Source organism: Phyllostomus discolor, chromosome 13, assembly GCF_004126475.2.
Source record: "Phyllostomus discolor isolate MPI-MPIP mPhyDis1 chromosome 13, mPhyDis1.pri.v3, whole genome shotgun sequence".
In the NCBI taxonomy this organism is placed as follows: Eukaryota; Metazoa; Chordata; class Mammalia; order Chiroptera; family Phyllostomidae; genus Phyllostomus; species Phyllostomus discolor.
In genome coordinates this window covers 11778153-11796816 of record NC_040915.2, presented here as the reverse complement: position 1 = coordinate 11796816, position 18664 = coordinate 11778153, and the positions used below count along the sequence as shown (strand labels likewise).

The following is an 18664-nucleotide window of genomic DNA, read 5'->3' as shown; positions in this document are numbered from 1 at the left end:
GGGCCCCCAAGGCAACCAGGAGCGAGTGAGCCATCCGGGGCGCACAGCTGGTGGACCCTGAGTACGCAAATGGCAACTGGCAGACCCAGTAAGGCTGCGATTGTGGACCAGGGCAGAGCGCGCAGCCCAGGATCCCAGGGAAGGGACTGAGATCCCACAGAGAATGGAGCTACCGCCATTGTTCCCTCTTGACCCCGCTCCCACATACAACCTCACAATCTAGCAAGTGGGGTGCCCAGCCCTGGTGAACACCTAAGGCTCCGCCCCTCACCATCGCAGGAGTGACCAGACTGGGGAAAAAAAAGAGAGAGCAATGGTTCAAACAGGAGAACAAATCAGTGCCCCAGAACTCATCCTTTTGAGCAACCAAGAAATAGCTAACCTATCAGCTGCACAGTTCAAAACACTGGTGATCAGGAAGCTCACAGAATTGGTTGATTTTGGGCGCAAATTACATGAAAAAATGCAGGTTACCATAAAAGAGATGAAGGGAAATGCCCGGAGAACCAACAGTGATGGGAAGGAAACTGGGACTCAAAACAGTAGAGTGGACCAGAAGGAAGAAAAAAACAACCAAACAGGAAAGAATGGAGAAATAACAATTCGAAAAAATGAGGAGAAGCTTAGGAACCTCCAGGACATCTTTAAACATTCCAACATCCAAATTATAGGGGTACCAGAAGGGGAAGAGGTACAGCAACAGATTGAAAACATATTTGAACAAATAATAAAGGAGAACTTCCCCATTCTGGCAAAGGAAATAGACTTCCAGGAAGTCCAGGAAGCTCAGAGAGTCCCAAAGAAGTTGGACCCAAGAAGAAACACACCAAAGCACATCATAATTACATTCGCCAAGGTAAAAATGAAGGAGAGAATCCTAGAAGCAGCAAGAGATAAGGGGACAGTAACCTACACAGGAGTTCCCATCAGACTGTCAGCTGATTTCTCAAAAGAGACCTTACAGGCAAGAAAGGGCTGGAAAGAAGTATTCCAAGTCAAGAAAGACAAGGACCTACATCCCAGATTGCTCTATCCAGCAAAGCTCTCATTTAGAATGGAAGGGCAGAGGAAGTGCTTCTCAGATAAGGTCAAGTTAAAGGAGTTCATAATCACCAAGCCCTTATTTTATGAAATGTTAAAGGGACTTATCTAAGAAAAGGAGATACAGAAAAAACATGTATAGTAAAAGGACAGCAAACTCACAATTATTAACAACCACACCTAAAGCAAAACCAAAAGAAACTAAGCAAACAACTAGAACAGGAACAGAACCACAGAAATGGAGATCACATGGAGGGTTGGCAACAGGGGAGTGGGAGAAGGAGAGAGGGGGAAAAGGTGCAGAGAATAAGTAGCATAGATGGTAGGTAGGAAATAGACAGGGGGAAGGTAAGGATAGTACGAGAAATGTAGAAGCTGAAGATCTTATAAGTATGACACATGGACATGAACTAACGGGGGAAATGTGGGTGGGAGAGGGTGTACAGGGTGGAAGGGAGTGAAGGGGGGAAATGGGACAACTGTAATAGCATAATCAATAAAATATATTTTAAAAAAATCTGGCAGATGCCTCTTAATCAAGTGTTTAAACTTAGCCTTACCACTAACAGAACCACCTGACAACAACTGCAATGCCCTTAGAAAGATTCACCTTCACATAGGTAGGATTCTTGCCAAAAGTAGAAACAGTTACACAAATCTACACTGTAGGATATCTACAAAACTGGCCTAACCTCTCCAAAAGTGTTAATGTTTACTAAGAGGAAAAAAAGGGCTAGAAATCAAAACTAGAGACATGACTAGTAAATGCAGTATGTAATATTTCACTGATTCTTGGATTAAAAAAACTATAAAGGACATCACTGGGACAACTGGTGAATTTAATATGAATAATGACTGTGCATGAGAGGAACACTTCTAGGAATCTTGTTAAAATGGATACCCTGATTCAGTAGGTCTAACGTAGGAAGAGTCTGCATTTCCCACAAGTGCTCAGAGAGAGCAGACACTGGTTCTTAGACCATTCTTAAATGTTTAATTAAATAATGTTACTGCATCAATGTAAAATTTCTTGTGTGATATTGTAGTTATGTAAGAACAATGTCGTTCTTAGCAGTTACATGTTGAAGAACTAAAGTGTAAAGTACCCTGGTACCTAGAGTTTACTTACAAATGCCTCAGAAAAATGTTTATATAGAGCAACTGAGCAAATTTTGAAAAAGTTAATAATAATTGGTGAATCTAGGTAAACTGATAAATTAAGTGTTCATTGTATTACCCTTTCAACTTTTCTGTACATTTAAAGATGAAAAAAATTGGGGGGGAAATGCTCACATTCTAGACAAGAAAATAGTTATAATACATCAGCAACTATGAAATTGCAAAGTGCTCCATCAGTGCACAAGAGGAGCACCCAGGAGAGTCCCCAGCTGGCCAGGAGTCCTCCCTGAGGATACAATGTACAGAATGGGGGGGGGCGGGCAGCTGTTTCAGATTCTACAAAGGGACAGTGGCACCAAAAAACTTTGGCACCTTCTAAGAACCACAAATGTGGGTGGAAAAAAAAAAGAAGATAAAGAGTGAAGTGGTAGAAGGCTAAAAGATAAGCAAAGGAGATAAAAAAGGTTACAGGTTTAGACTTCATCTTTCCTAACTTAAAAAAACTTGGGACCCATTCTATTTTTACTGTTTATACTAGTTAAGAAATCCTGAATCACCAAACCCTGCTCTCCCCAACACCCCCCCAGAACAAAGGAACAAACCCCACCTCTTACAGTTACCATAGTGAAGGCTAAAAGCAGCCAGCAAAAGTGCGTTTCTAGTCAGACTGGCAACTCCCCAATCTAAAGGACTTCACATACACAACCACAGAGCCGAGTTCCTCAAAAATCCACAGGCCCCAAACCAAGCATTTTCCCTCCAATCTGTTCCCCTGTGGCCTTCCCTATCTCCACTGACCAACGCTCCACCAAACCAGGTCCCATAGAAGGAGGTTCTACAACCCACTTTCCTTCTCTTCCCTCCCCCACCTCTGCACCTCAATAAAAATCTTTCTCTAATAACTTCCCATTCTCAGGGCTCTCCCAGATCGATTTAGACTATCTAGGAATCTTCTCCTAACAGGCCTAGTTACTTATTATCATTGTAAGATCAATTCCTCTCTGAAAAATAACTTGGAATAGCTTCCCAGACAGGATGAAGCCAAAACTCTTTCGAACAAACCTGACCCCCACACTACCCTGTCAGCCTCATCACCTGCCTCCACGCCATGAGACTCTTCTCCAGTGCTTGTGCATCTCCCCAGGGCTTTATGCAAGCCCTTTCCTCCACTCAAACCACCCTTCCAGTCTTTTCTATCTTCCTTCAAGGCTCACACAAGCATACTCTGCTTCCTCAGAAAAAGCTGTTCCCTATTTTCTGGATTCTGCTAGCACTTTAAAAGCATCTCATCTCTCACAGCCCTTGCCACAGAGCAGTGTGTCTATCTCTCATAAAACCAAGAGCTCTTTGAGCACAGGGACAGACATGGCTTTTTTGAACATGGTAACTCCCATCTAAAACATTCTATAAGTTACTAACTAAATTGGCTTAACTGTTTTAGGTTTCATCTAGCATTTAAAAAGAAATAAGCCCTGGCTCATGTGGCTCAGTGGATTGAGTGCCGGCCTGCAAAGCAAAGGGTCGCTGGTTCAATTCCCAGTCAGGGCACATGCCTAGGTTGTGGACCAGGTCCCCAGTATGGGGCTTGCGAGAGGCAAACCACACACTGATGTTTCTCTCCCTCTTTCTTCCTCCCTTCCCCTCCCTCTAAAAATAAATCGAATATTTTTAATAATAGTAAGAAATGCCTTATTACAGATTAACAAAAACGGGTACAGATTGCTATTTCTTACCTATCAGTGGTATTACTAATGCTAATCCCATTAGTTTGTAAATCCCTTGAGGTTAGCAAGGGTGACTGCAGTCTTAACATCTCTCCCAGCACCTGCTTTGAAATGCAGGCTTACAATAAATGTATAGTATTTAACTGAATCCTTCCTCATGCAGTAGAGATACAGCAAACTAAATACTGCCTTAGACCCTAACTCAATATAGATACCCAAAAACATCACATCTTTCACTGGTCTTAATGACTCTAAAGAAACTTAAATTTCTCTCAAAGGTTGCCATCTTTCATTTCCTTGGATTTTCCCCTCTTCTCTTAAACTATCAAGCTCACATTTCACTTAGCCACTTCTCTGCAAAATGACAGGTTTCTAAAGATACACTTCAAAGTCAGTCCAGAGCTTCTCCGAGAACATGATGACCCCAGGTCCAAGGAAGCAAGAAAATGACAATAGATGATTACAAAAAACCTTTGCCAATTTAGAGATTCCCCAGGAATAGAAAATCTCCATAAACACTGACTCGTCAGTGATAGTAACTTACCCTTTCAGCTTCTCCCCTATTCACTGCACTATCATTTTTCACAAACCATGATTAACAGTCTGGATTAATACTGAAATATTTAACATTATGAAATATTCAATCTACAATGAGAGAATAGTAACAATGCATCTTTGCTTGGAAAGAAAGCAAGTATTGGAGCTACACAGGGCAGATGGACTATTAACAAAGACTCCTATCCTTCATGTCACTAGAAATGCATTTTCTGAGTTATGACAGTACTTTCAGTTTCAAGAACACTCTGCAGTCCAACCTGGTTAATAAACTGATACAGGATTATGTAAATTGGTAATTAACCAGGCTTCTAACTCACACCTTCAATTCCAATTGAAGGCTAATGTCAAATACTAGCAAAATAAAATAAACCATAGCAATAAGACATTTTCAAAATACAAGTGATGACCTATTCAAGAATACCTATTTATGTATTACAGTATTTAATAATAAAATCTCAGAACAAGAAAATGAGAGAAATCCACAGCTCAATGTAATTCAATGGAATAGCCAAAACAATCCAGGAAAGAATTAAGTCTTTAAATTATCAACTAAGGAATAAGACTAGTTAGCCCTGACCAGGTAGCTCAGTTGGTTACAGCATCATCCTAATAAAGCCAAGGTTACAGGTTCAATCCCCGGTCAGGGCACATACAATAATCAACCAATGAATGCATAAATAAGTGAAACAACAAACCGATGTTTCTCTCTCCCTTCTTCTCTCTCTCAGATCAATCAATAAACTTTAAGAAAAAGAGAATAAGACTAGTTATTTAATACTAAGATTAAATTGGAATAAATTATCAATTACAAAATTTTAATACAAATAATAAGTGTTTTATCTGTAAAGCCCTGAGTCTTTCAAAAAACCTTACAGATGAAAATTATAATAACTTCCATAATATAATTCCCTCTCTTCTTTTACTATAATGGGAACATGGAACAGATGACAAGAAACTTTAAAAATCAAATCATACTACCCATATAATAACTGTTCCAAATGTTCAAATTTTGTTACAAATATTTAGAATAACACTTGAAGTTGCCTTTTTAACTGTATTTACATTATATGCATTAGTCCAAACTTGCAGCCAGTGAAAAAGCACAAATTAAATCCCAATCAAAGAGTGGGGTTGATAGACGACAGTTCATCAACAAGTAAATAGAAATGCATGCTAATTTCAAGCTCCATTAGAAATGAAGTTGGGACATGCTTGAACATGGAGAAGAAAATATTTGACAGTTTAAAAAAATAAAGAAAATAATGAACATTTAGAGGCTCCAACAGCGAAAGGGCAATGTTGAAGTTTTATTTTGAAACATGGTTATTTCTGCACACTTTGAACTTTCAATAATGGATAAATTTAGTATAGTGCCCTTACAGTGAGCAAACAGCATGACATGGGGCAAGTCAAGCCAGACTGTCCACTCCCCACAACGTTTGGCCCACTCAACCAACGCCCACATCGCTGGGGCACTGAGCAGATCACCAAGCTGCACAAGCAACACCTTCTAGGTCTGGGAGCAAGCACACTGGCACCTGGGCAATTTTCAGAACTATTGCTCTGAGACTCTCCCAGATGCCTGATGTGTTTAACTTCTTGAGAAAACAGAAGGTACTAATAAGACTTAAACCCTCCAACATGTACTGTATAACCAAAATTCCCCTAAGTCTTCTAAAGGTGTGGTTTCAGTCACTCATGAGGAAAAAAAGATTTGGGGTAGGAAAGCAGAAAGGATCATTGATTCAACATTTTTTACTAGTTCCTTATTTTATATGTAGAAGTAGTAAAATATACATTTTAAATGAATTTATTTTTAAACTGTTCACTTCACTTTTTACATGCAGCAAAATTCACTCTGGTATACTATTCTATGACTTTTGACAAACAATTATGTAATCACCTCCACAATCAAAAAATAGAAAAGTTAAACCACAAAATTTAAATGAACAAAGCATTATTAGCTTCAAATACTAATTTGGCATCAACTTACCATAAAGCTACATAATCAAAGCAGTGTGGTACTTGCATAGAGAAAAAGAGACAAACACAATAGAACAGAACCGAAATTTGCAACACAATATATAGTCAAATAATTTTTGACAAAGGTGTCAAGATTACTCAATGAGGAAAGGACAGACTTTTCAACAATGGTGCTGAAAAGATGGTAAATCCACATGTAAAAGAATGAAGTTGAGCCCTGGCTGGCATAGCTCAGTGAATTGAGTGTGGGTTGCTAACCAAAGCATCGCAGGTTCGATTCCCAGTCAGGGCACATGCCTGGGTTGCAAGCCAGGTCCCCAGTGGGGGGCTACATGAGAGGCAACCACACATTGATGTTTCTCTCTCTCTCTTTCTAGCCCTAATCCTTCCCCTCTCTAAAATAAATAAATAAAATCTTTTTAAAAAGTCTTTAAAAAAAAAGAATGAAGTTGGACCATTACACACATATAGCAAAATTAACTCAAAATGGATCAAAGACCTAAATGTATAAACTAAAACACTAAAACTCTTAGACAATAACAGGGCAAAATGTTCATGACAATGGACTTGGCAATGATTTCTTGGGTATGACACCAAAGGAAAACCCTGGTAGGTGCCAAATAAAAAAATAGATTAAGTTGAACTTTATCAAAATAAAAACATTTGATAACTTCCAGTCAAGATGGAGGTGTAGATAAATATGGCTTGCCTCCTCACACAACCACAGCAAAAATTACAATTAAACTACCAATAATCATCAGAAAATTGAGCTGTATGAAGTCTGACAACCAAGGAATTAAAGAAGTCACATTCATCCAAACAGGCAGAAGGTATGGAAACATGGAACAGGTAGTCCCACACCCACACTGTGGTGGATAAAAATTGGGAGGGATACCTCAGAAGTGAGGGATCTCAGCCTCACACCAGACCATTCAGCTCAGGTCTCCAATGTCAGGAAAATAAGTCCCATAACTTCTGGCTGTAAAACCAGTGGAGGTTGGGGCAGAAGAAACTGCGGATTCTCAGGCATCCCCTCTTACAGGGCCCGCAACAGACTTATGGCTTAGACTCACTCCTTCTGGGCTCCAGCACCAGGACAGCACCTGGAAGGGCACCAGTGGGATATGGGGAGAAACGAAGTATCTGGCATTAGGACGAGTGCCAGGGAACAGCTTCCACTCAGACCAAACTCCAGAAGCCCGGCAGCAGCCACTGTCCCTTTTCTGAGCCCTCTCTCACACAGAGTCACCATTATCTGAGACCCCATCAACCTGGTTCATATGGGTTGCCCCACCCTAGCGATTACCTAAGGCTCCACCTCATCCAACTCATGGGTGCATTTTTTTCTACATCAGGCAATGTTACTAAGACAGGGAGTCAAAGCAGCTCTACCTAATACATGGGAGCCAAACACAGGGAGGCCGCCAAAATTAGGAGACAAAGAAATATGGCCCCAATGAGAACAGATAAAACTCCAGAAGAACTAAACAAAATGGAGATAAGCAATCTATCAGATGCAGAATTCAAAATACCAGTTATTAGGATGCTCAAAGAACTCACTGGGTACTTCAATGGCATAAAAAAAAAAGACCTAGGCAGAAATGAAGGTTACACTAAGTGAAATAAAGAAAAATTTATAGGTAATCAACAGTGCAGTGGATGAAGCTAAGAATCAAATCAATGATTTGGAACATAAGGAAGAAAAAAACATTCAATCAACAGCAAGAAGAAAAAAAGAATCCAAAAACAGAGGATAATGTAAGCAACCTCTGGGACAACTACAAACATACTAACATTTGCATCGTAGAGGTGCCAGAAGGAGAAGAGAAAGAGCAAGCAATTGAAAACTTATTTGAAAAAATAATGAAAGAAAACTTTCCTAACTTAGTGAAGGAAATAGACATATATATAAGTCCAGGAAGCACAGAGTCCCAAGCAAGTTGGACCCAAAGAGGACCACACCAAGACACATCATAATTAAAATGCCAGAGATTAAAGATAAAGAGAGAATCTTAAAAGCAGCAAAAGAAAAGCAGATAGTTACATATAAAGGAGTTCCCATTAGACTGTCAGCTGATTTCTCAAAAGAAACTTTGCAGGTTAGAAGGGACTGGCGAGAAGTATTCAAAGTGATGTAAAGCAAGGACCTACAACCTAGATTACTCTATCCAGCAAAGTTATCATTTAGAATCCACAGACAGAAAAGGTGCTTGCCAGAGAAGGTAAAGCTAAAGGAGTACATCGACACCAAGCCACTACTATATGAAATGTTAAAGGGACTTATTTAAGAAAAAAGAACAAAACTATGAACATTAAAAAGGCAATAAATTCACAACTATCAACAATTGATTCCAAAAAATTTTAAAAATTGAACCTAAAGAATAAACTGAGCAAACAAACAGAACAGAAACATAATCACAGATATGGAGATCATTTGGAAGGTTATCAGCTGGGAGGGGGAAGGGCAAGAATGGGGGGAAAGGTGTGGAATTAGGAAGCACAAATTAGGACTTCCAGCCAAGATGGATGCATAGGTAGATACGCTTTGCCACCTTGCACAACCAAAAGAAGGACAACAATAAATTTAAAGAGAAAAAAACAACCACAAATGCTAGAAAATCGAACTGCATGGAAGTCTGACACCAAGGATTTAAGAGGAAACATTCAGCCAGACTGGTAAGAGGGGCGGAGACCTGCAGCTGGGATGGATGGACACATGGCAAGACAGTGGTGTCTGGAGGACCCAGTGGGCAAAGCAAGGTTGGCAGACACGGCAGTCCCACATTCACATGCAGATAAACCAGGAGAAACAACTGGGAAGTGAGACAGACCGTACAACCCAGGGATCCAGAGCAGGGAAATAAGGCCTCACAACCTCTGGCTATAAAAACCTGTGGAAATTGCGGCAGCAGGAGAAATTCCCAGACTCACAGGAGAGCTCAATGGAGAGACCCACAGGGTCCTAGAACATACACAAGCCCACACACCTGGGGATCAGCACCAGAAGGGCCCAATTTGCTTGTGGGTATTGAGGGAAAAGACTGAAAGCCTCAAGCAAGCAGCATTGTTCCCTCTAAGACCCCTCCCCCAGGAAGTTCCTGAACTTCCTTTGGTGGTTGAAGGCTACAAGAAAACCAAGGAGGCTGTTTTGCATCTTAAGAAACTGAAGGCCTGGTCTATCTATGGTCATACCATCCTTAACGTACCTGATCTTGTCTGATCTTGGAAGCTAAGTAGGGTAGGGCCTGGTCAGTACTTGGAAGGGAGAAACTTAAGGCCTGGAACCCTATCAGGAGGTCTATGTCTCTCAGCAAATGACAGCTAGCAAGGGCAAAATGAGAAATCGTCATTATCACAAGGGACCTTCCATCATCTATAATGAGGGCAACAGTATCAAGGTCTTCAGAAACATCCCTGTAATTATGGTGCTTAATATAAGCAAAGTGAACATTTTGAAACCTGCTCCTCGTGGGCATGTGGGCCATTTCTGCATTTGGATTGAACGTGCTTTCCACAAGTTAGATGAACTATATTATACAACACCTGGTGTTAAGTTCCCTCCCTCAACAGTAACTATAACCTTCCCATGCGCAAGATGCTCAATACAAACCTTAGCAGAATCTTTGCAAGCCCAGAGATCCAAAAAGTCCTCCAAGAATCACACAAGATTCATCACATAGTCCTGAGGAAGAATTCACTGAAAAACCTGAGAATCATGTTGAAGCTAAACCCATATGCAAAGACCATGCGCAGGGACACCATTCTTTGCCAGGTCAGGAACTACAGCCTCCAGAGGGAGAAAGAAACAGCGCTAGAAGACAAAGCAAATAAGAAGGGGGTTCCAGGCAAGAAGCCTGTGGTTGGGAAGATAAGAAAGAGGTTGTTCAAGTTAAGAAACAAAAAAGCCTTTGGTGCAAATAAAGGCCGCAGTTACCAAGAAACCAGCATGAGGAGAAGCCTGCAGAAAAAAAACCATCACAGAAGAATAGAAGCCTGCTGCATAAACTTAAATTTGTTTATTCCATAAAGGTTAAATCACTTTGCACAACTAATTTTGAGCAAAAATCTGATCAAAGGCAAAAAAATGCTGCTAGCATTGTTTAACTACATATTTCATCAATTTTAAAGTATAAGGCATTTCATATTCTTAAGTCTTTAAAATCTGGGTATGTCTTACAATGATGGCATTTCCTAGTGTATTGGGAGTACTTTTTCCTTAGTGGTGCATAATGGTTAACCTGATGTTGCTAATAGGGGAAATGTTCACGTTATGACCAATGGACAGTAGATTATAAAATAGCATAAGGTAAAGTCTGGTTTTTATAAAAGTTATATATAATCAATACACATGCCTAGGAAAAAACATTAGAGGATATACACCAAAATGTTAATAGTATTTATAGACAATATAAATGAGCTTTACCCCTCCCCCCAAAAAAACTTTAATAAACTGGATATAAAGCCATGCCTTCACCACCATCTCAACCTGGCACAGTCCTACATATAGCCTAAGTAATTCGGTATTTATTAAGTAGTATCTGCTATGGGTTTAGAAATAAGTTGGGTATCACAGGAGACAGGAAGATACAAAAGATTATAATTGCCTTAAAGCTCAGCATCTTGAAAAAGAATTTATGGTCTAGAAGAGTGTTAAGAAAGGTAAATCAGCAACTTAATGTTATTTAAATACTAAACTAGTTCACTGGTTTTATCTGTAAGACAGCCTACTTCATATGGATAAAATCTTGCCTTGTCCAACACTCCACAACTGAAAGAATAAATCAGCATTTCATCACATTAGAGGCTAAAATAAATATCCTTTGTAAATCATCTTATTCATTACACAGATGACAAAGTTCAAACTTTCAAGCTGGAACTCACAAGATTAAAAACTCCAAAAAGCACATTATCACCATTTATCAGATAATAGACATATAATCAATGACAAAATAGCAATAGCAGAAGACACCCTACTGCATAACTCTTTGTTGTTTATTATGACCTGTTAAGAATTCCATTTTTTAAAAATCCTCTCCCCCAGATCTCCCTTGCTTACCATATGCTAGAGGGTAAAGTGGTTATTACAAAGGAATCTAGGAATCTAGTGCCTGCCCTCAAGATATCCACAGTTCAGCAGGGGGGTGGGAGAGGGACATGGAATAGGAGAAAGGCTCCATGACCTCAGACATGGTCATGATTTCTAAGATGGCACCAAAAGCACAGGGAACACAAGAAAGTATAGATAAACTGGACTTAATTAAAATTTAAAACTTTTGTGAGTCAAAGGACATTATCAACAGAGTGAAAAGGCAATCTATAAAAAGGGAAAAGGTATTTTTGTGAATGATATATAACAAGGGACTAATATCCAGATTATTTTAAAAACCCTTACAACTCAACAACAAAAAAGAACATCTTTTTTGATTCAACAGACATTATCAACAAGGTAAAAAGACAACCCATAAAACGAGAGAAAGTATTTGCAAATTATATATCTAGTAAGGCACAGGTGGCAAACACAAGGCCCACAAGCTGAATCCGGCCCTGCCCAGCACCTTGTTTCTACCTGGCAGCTGCGCTGAGCTCTCGCTCAACTGTTAAGGAGTAGTTGTATTTATACAGTCCTAAAATTTCATTCGGCCCTTTGAAAGCAACGGTGAGGCTGATGAGGAGCCCTGGTGAAAATAAATTTGACACCCCTGTAATGAGGGATTAATATCCAGACTATTTAACAACCCAACAACGACCAAAAAAAAAAGCTGATTACAATAAGCAAAGGACTTGAGCAGAGATTTCTTCAAAGAAAATACACAAGTGGCCAATAATCAAATTAAAAGATGCTCAACATCACTTAATCATTAAGGAAGGGCAAATCAAAACCACAGTGAACTATTACCTCACATCCATCAGGATGGCTATTATTATAAATAAAAAAAAATAAGTGTTGGTGAGCATGTGGAGAAATTAGAAATTAGAATCCTTATGTATTGCTGATAAAAACGTCAAGTGGCACAGCTATTATGGAAAACAGTATGGCAGTTCCTCAGAAACATAAGCATAAAATTATGATATAACCCAGAAATTCCACTTCTGGGACTCTACCAAAAGAATTAAAAGCAGGAATGCAAATACACATTTGATCAACCATGTTCATAGCAACATTCACAATTGCCAAAAAGGGAAAGCAACCCAAGTGTCCATCAACAGGTAAATAGATAATGGAATGCTATTCAGCCTTAAAAAATTGACACATGCTACACATGAGAACCTTAAAGAAATTATGCTAAGTAAAACAAGCCAGTCATAAAGAACAAATTTGCAATAGCAGAAGACACTCTACCACAATAATTCTTGTTTATTACACTTACTACTACCAGAGTAGTCAAATTGTTTACTGTTTATTCCATTTATATAAGGTACCTACAGCAGTCAAATTCAAAGAGGGAAAAAGTACAATTGTGGTTGCCAGGGGGCTGGAGGAAAAGAAGTGGAAGTTATTGTGTAATGAATATGGAGTTTCAGGCTAGGAAAATGAAAAAAAGTCCTAGATATGGATAATGGTGACGGCTGTACAATGTGAACGCACTTAATGGTACTGAAGTATATACGTAGTTAAAATGGGAAATTTTATGTATATTTTGGCACCAAAAAACCCCAAGATATGTGCCCTGGATGATGTGACTCAGTGGATTGAGTGGTGGCCTGCAAACTGAAAGGTGGCTGGTTCCATTCCCAGTCAGGGCACATGCCTGGGTTGCAGTCCAGGTTCCCAGTAGGGGGGGCCTGCGAGAAGCAACTGATGGATGTATCTCTCACACACCAATGTTTCTCTCCCTCTCTTTCTCTCTCCCTTCACCTCTCTCTAAATAAAAAAATCTTTTGTTGATGTTTAAAAATAAACAGGATATGTGAATGAGAATGTCATAATCAGGCACAAATTTTAGAATTTCTGACAAATTAAACACTTTCAGCAATGATGACCAATACCTCAATGGAAAAAAAATGTTAATCATCCTTCAGAGATGGATAGCATTTGTGTCAAATGATGGAGCATCCCAGTACAAATGCTTGGCAAATGCAAAAGACATGCAGCAACAATTTACAATAGGAAATAGGCTAAAAAGTAATTTTTTACTTTTTGGAGGGCCAGAATTTAGAAGACTTTAAATTCCAATGCCAATCTAAGAGTCTAATGGGTGCAGCAACAAGATAGCAGTAAGTTTCGCAAATGAGAGTTCTACTTACATATAAAAGACTGAAAGATGAAGGGGAAGACAGGAAGAAAATTCAACTAACTTTGGTGAACACTTATTGAACAACCTTAACGTCTCAAATTTTAATCTCAAGGGAACGAAGGGGTTGGTAATAACTGCAAAGAAACAAAATGGGATTCCTGGAGTACATGTAATTTTCTATTTCTTGATCTGGATGGTGGATATGAGCGATATTCAGACAAATAATTTATTAAGCAGGTACTCATGATTTGAGTACCTTTCTACATGTATGTTATACATTTATGTGTTTTGCTTTAATGTTTAAAAATTTTATCAAGAACAAAGTCTTAGATCCCACTTCTAAGAAACCTCCAGGTATGAGGAAGTCATACCTTAAAAATATTTATCAAAATATATATATTTATCAAACTGTATAAAAGATGGAACCACAGAATTTGCACAAGATACCCAAGAAGCCCTGAGAGCCAAGAGAAAATCCAGAGTCAGTGACATCTAAAGTGGGTTTTAAAAAATACATGAGTTTGTCAGATGGATGAGGGAGAGAAAAGGGTGCTCCAGACAATGAAAAGGGGAGGAAAAATGGAACAATTTATCCAGAGAACAAGTAGTTTCATAGTTCAAAGCAAAGATAAGAAAGATAATCTCAAATAGAGAAAAGAGGACATGGAGAAGAAAAAGGAATTAGGTAAAATGAAGACCGGGGGAGGAGATCTCTGATCAGGATATGAGATGGGTTTAAAAAGGAAGAAGAATGAAATGGAGATAGTTCTCAATCTGACCAAAACAGCAATTTGGTATTCAAGATCCTCCATAATCTGTATCCTCATCTGCCACAGTTCCACCCAAAAGCCAGACTCCAGACAGAAAAGACTCTTTCCTCCTCCACTCAACAAAGCACCTGATGTTACAGGGTACAGTGCCAAAGACTAAGGCTATCCATCCCTGTCTTCACGAAGCTGGCAGGCTCACTTTGTAGCACAAAAAGCAAACAGGACATCAATAACAGTACAGAATAATGGAGTACCCCATCTGGTGAGAAGAGGTTTGCTATCAAAAAGTAAAGTGCTAATCTGAGTCCCAAGATAAGAGCGTGAAGTGAAAGAGATGGTGTACGAATGGGGCAGGGGCTGTATGCCTGCTGGGTACATCACTGAGGAATCAAGTTACAGATAAACCTAGGCTACATCCAATCCACATTTAAGCCCTGTCTCATTTCTCCAAACCCAGCTCCTTCAACCCCAACACATTCACTCCATCTTCCTAGCTCAACTGCGGACTTCCACTTGTACACAAATACAAGCCCTACAAGCACTAGCAAAGTGATCTCCTTAAAAAGGAAATTAGATCATGAAACTCCCTACAATGGTCTCTTAGAGATCTTAGAATAAAATCCAAACATGTGACCTGGCATTTCCTGACAAACTCATGTGAAGCCTCACCCACCCAAAAAGTGTTCAAGCTACATAGGACTTCTCTTAGGCCTCTCAACACATGGAGTTCTTTCCTGTCTCGGGACTTTTACAGAGCAGAGGCCCCTGTTCTCTCTATCCAAATCTTCAGTAGCCCAAATACCACCACCCCAACAACCAGATCTATCTGTCAGGTCTCACACTATTGTTATTTTCTCAAAGAAATTCCAGGGCCCTGCCAGTTATTGCTGATCACCACCTCTTGTTTAGGTCTCCAAAAGAAAGAGTTGTCTCATTACAGGCACGTTGAGTTTGAGAAGCACCTGGAACACCCAATAGCTCTCTGGCGTACAGACAACCAAGATCCGCACTCAAAACAGAAGCTTGGACTTGAGCACACAAGTTTGGTGACAGGAAGACAGCTCTGAGAAGTGATCCTCAACTTGGATGAAGAAGGCACCCCTGATCTCTAAGTCGCTGTATGGAATGACATGTTACTGATAGGAGTGAGGGTAATACCAGATCAATGGTGTGAAGGACTGAGATATATTGAATAGAATTTTGGCTATGAGCAGACTGGGGGAACGGGGTGGGAAGAGAATGAGAGGCAAGAGCCAAAAGAATAAAAAAAACTAGGAAAAAAACAGGAGAAAGTTATATCACAATTCCACAAATTCCCATGCAGTTCTATGCTTCCTCCTTTGACAAAACCCTACTCATTTTCACCCACCCCTCCCCCAAGCCTTTCTGGCCATATCCAAAAAAAGAAGCCCCCTCTCCAAGCCTCTGTAAGTTTTTCTTATCATTAGTATTGGGTCGGCCAAAAAGTCCGTTTGGCTTTTTCTGTAAAAGACCCATTTTCATTTTCACCAATTACTTTACTGATCTGGATATTTTGAGTATGTTGGCTACCTCCTGCTATTAGCTTCTAGTGGGTGGAGGCCAGAGGTGCTGCTCTACGTCTTCCAATGCATAAGACAGCCCCAGAGCAAAGAATTATTTGGGCAAAATGCCAATAGTACAAGAAACTTTGCAAACCACTTTTGACACATTCAGTCAGTCAGTCATAGCACCTCCATATACTGTACAAATCGGTTGTTTTGCATTTCAGTTGCATTTTTACCTTACTTGAAATAATAAAGCATAATATGCCGAAAATGTTACATATTTTATTCCATCTTCGATATTATAATGGCTACAAAAAATTCACCAATTTTTTTAATTGCACACCGATATAACAGCTGTCACATACAATCTAACAAAACTGTTTCAAATGAAGTTAAAGACAGCTAAGTACTACTGGAGCCATCCTACAAAAAAACTAAATGAACTTTTTGGCCAACCCAATGTTATATAAGATTAGACCCACACACAAGTAACTCATCAGTACTGTTTATGGCACTTAAAACAATCTGCCTCCCTCGTACTACACACACCTGGGTGTGTGCCTTCCCTATTACACAGTGAGCTCCAATGGTAGAGAGAGGCCTTATCTTAGTCACCTGTGGATCCTTAAGAACATGGGCAAAGAAATTATTTTTTTCTTTTCAAGATTTCATTCATTTATTTTTTTAGAGAGAGGGGAAGGGAGGGAGAAAGAGAGGGGGAGAAACATCAATGTGTGGTTGCCTTTCAAGTGCCCTCCACTGGGGACCTGGCCCCAACCCAGGCATGTGCCCTGACTGGGAATTGAACCAACGACCCTCTGGTTCGCAGGCCAGCACTCAATCCACCGAACCACACCAGCCAGCAAGAAATTATTTTTTAACTTAATAAAAGTCAAGTTGAATAAATAAGTGGGCAGAGATCATGGCTAATTTCTCTTCTCCTTCCTCTTATAAAACAAGTAACACATCCTAATTAACTTGATTTACAAATTTGTTTCTTAAAGTAACACACTCCTGTACAGTTTTTTAAAAACCACTGCTAAACAAAATATCCGAAATTCGTATCCTGTTGCAACAAGGTGTAATCACTTCCTTCAACATAAATATGAAATACCCTTAATTTAGTTGGAGACTTAATGTATTCTTTTCTAATTTGTGAATTCTGTACAAAACAAACACAAAAATGTTACAAAGACGCAGGAGGACAATAGGGGGTGTCAATCCTGGAGTTGAGCCAATTGCCGCCTGCATTATTGGGAAGCCATTCCTGCCAGGCCAAGGTTAGGATTCAGTCAACGTTTTTTCCAACAAGTGCTTCACTACACACACACTCCTTTAAAAGTCAACAAAAAAAGACACTAACGCCACTCAGAACTAGGGCGGATCCGAGTAAGAGCTTCCAGTTAACCAGCACCAGAAGCCTGAGTAACAGCGCAACAAAGGTTAACTTGATACACGCCAAAAGTCCACTCGGGTGTGGCGCACCTTCCCAAGCAGCAGTGTCAGAAAGCGAGCGCAAACTTTCGCATTCGTTCGCGCCCGGGAATGCGGGTGTGCGGGCCAGCAGACTTTCTGGCCAGCAGACCGGAAGTTTCGGTGACGGGGGCGGGGGAGTGCGACCACGGAAACCACAAACCACAATCACTTCCCCGGGAAACTCAGTTCCCGAACGTCTCCGCACCGGGAACAACGCGCAGACTCCTCAGCGCCCGGCAGCCGAGGGGTCCCAGCCGGGGCCTGGCGCGCGCACCGAGTCCACTTGAACAAAGTTTAGAAACCGAGAGAAACTTTCCGGAGAGGGAGAGCGGCGGTGGCGTGGGGCCCGAGGCTCGCTGGGCTCCAGCCGCCGGGGCCCCTCAACTTCCCGAGTGCCAGAAAAGGCCGGCCCCGCCCGGCGGGCCACAGCCCAGGCCCAGGGTCCCGCGGGGCGAGCCGGCCGAACGCCGCAAGGGCACCGGTCCGGAGCCCGATTCCCGGCGGGGTCACGGAGCAGATGGAGCCCCTCCCGACCCCCTGAAGAGCCCTTCAGCACGGTTAGGGAGTCCACGCCCGCGCGAAGAGAGTTACCTGCAGCGAACCCGGCGAGGGCAGGAAAATTCCCGAAGCCCGATGCCGACGGAGGCCGCTTTGTCTTCCTCCCGTCCGGCTCCGAGGAGGAAATGGGCTGCCGGACGCCCCCGCCCCCGGCCCGCCCCCCGCCCGCGGCCCCCGCCCCGCGGCCCGGGCACCGCCCGCCCTTCCCAGCACCTCCCTCCGACGCGCTCTTCTGGCGCCTCCCGCCGCTGCCTTGCTTTCCCGGCCCTCGCGTTGGGGGAGCGCACCCGACCAAGAGAGTTTGGCGACGCCGGGCTGAAACCCCCAAAAGGACCTCGTGTACCCCACCCTTCCCCCGCAGTTAACGCCCCCCAGGCTTCTAGTGGGCTCTCAAGCAGGGAATGCCCTCCCACCCTACCCCGGGTCCCGAGAAGAAGGAGGAGCGGTGATTCCCGGAACAGCCGGAGTGGGAGGGAGGGCAGGTGAGTCACCGCTCAGCGCACAGGTGAGTCTCCGGGCGCGGTCCTTGTAGGCCCCCTTTGTGACTGGCGCCCCAAGGACCTGGGCATACTCCTCTAAGAAGTGCCACAGGTGTTCCCCAGTCACAGCCTTCCAGAAGAGTGTGGTAGGCCCGCCCCCTGCTTTACCAGAGAAACTGAGGCCTCAAGGCTTGT

General features: G+C 41.5%; 1 protein-coding gene and 1 pseudogene across 1 annotated transcript in view; one reads left to right on the top strand and one right to left on the bottom strand.

Moving 5' to 3' along the window:
• The window catches only part of CTNNA1 (catenin alpha 1), a 176313-nt gene extending 158145 nt beyond the window's left edge, over positions 1 to 18168 (bottom strand). Inside the window, exon 1 of the mRNA XM_028527221.2 lies at positions 18024 to 18168. The gene's annotated coding sequence lies outside the window, so the exon portion shown is untranslated. The remainder of the gene's footprint in view (positions 1 to 18023) is intronic.
• LOC118498029 lies at positions 9410 to 11993 on the top strand (annotated as a pseudogene).
• Positions 18169 to 18664: the final 496 nt, after the last annotated feature.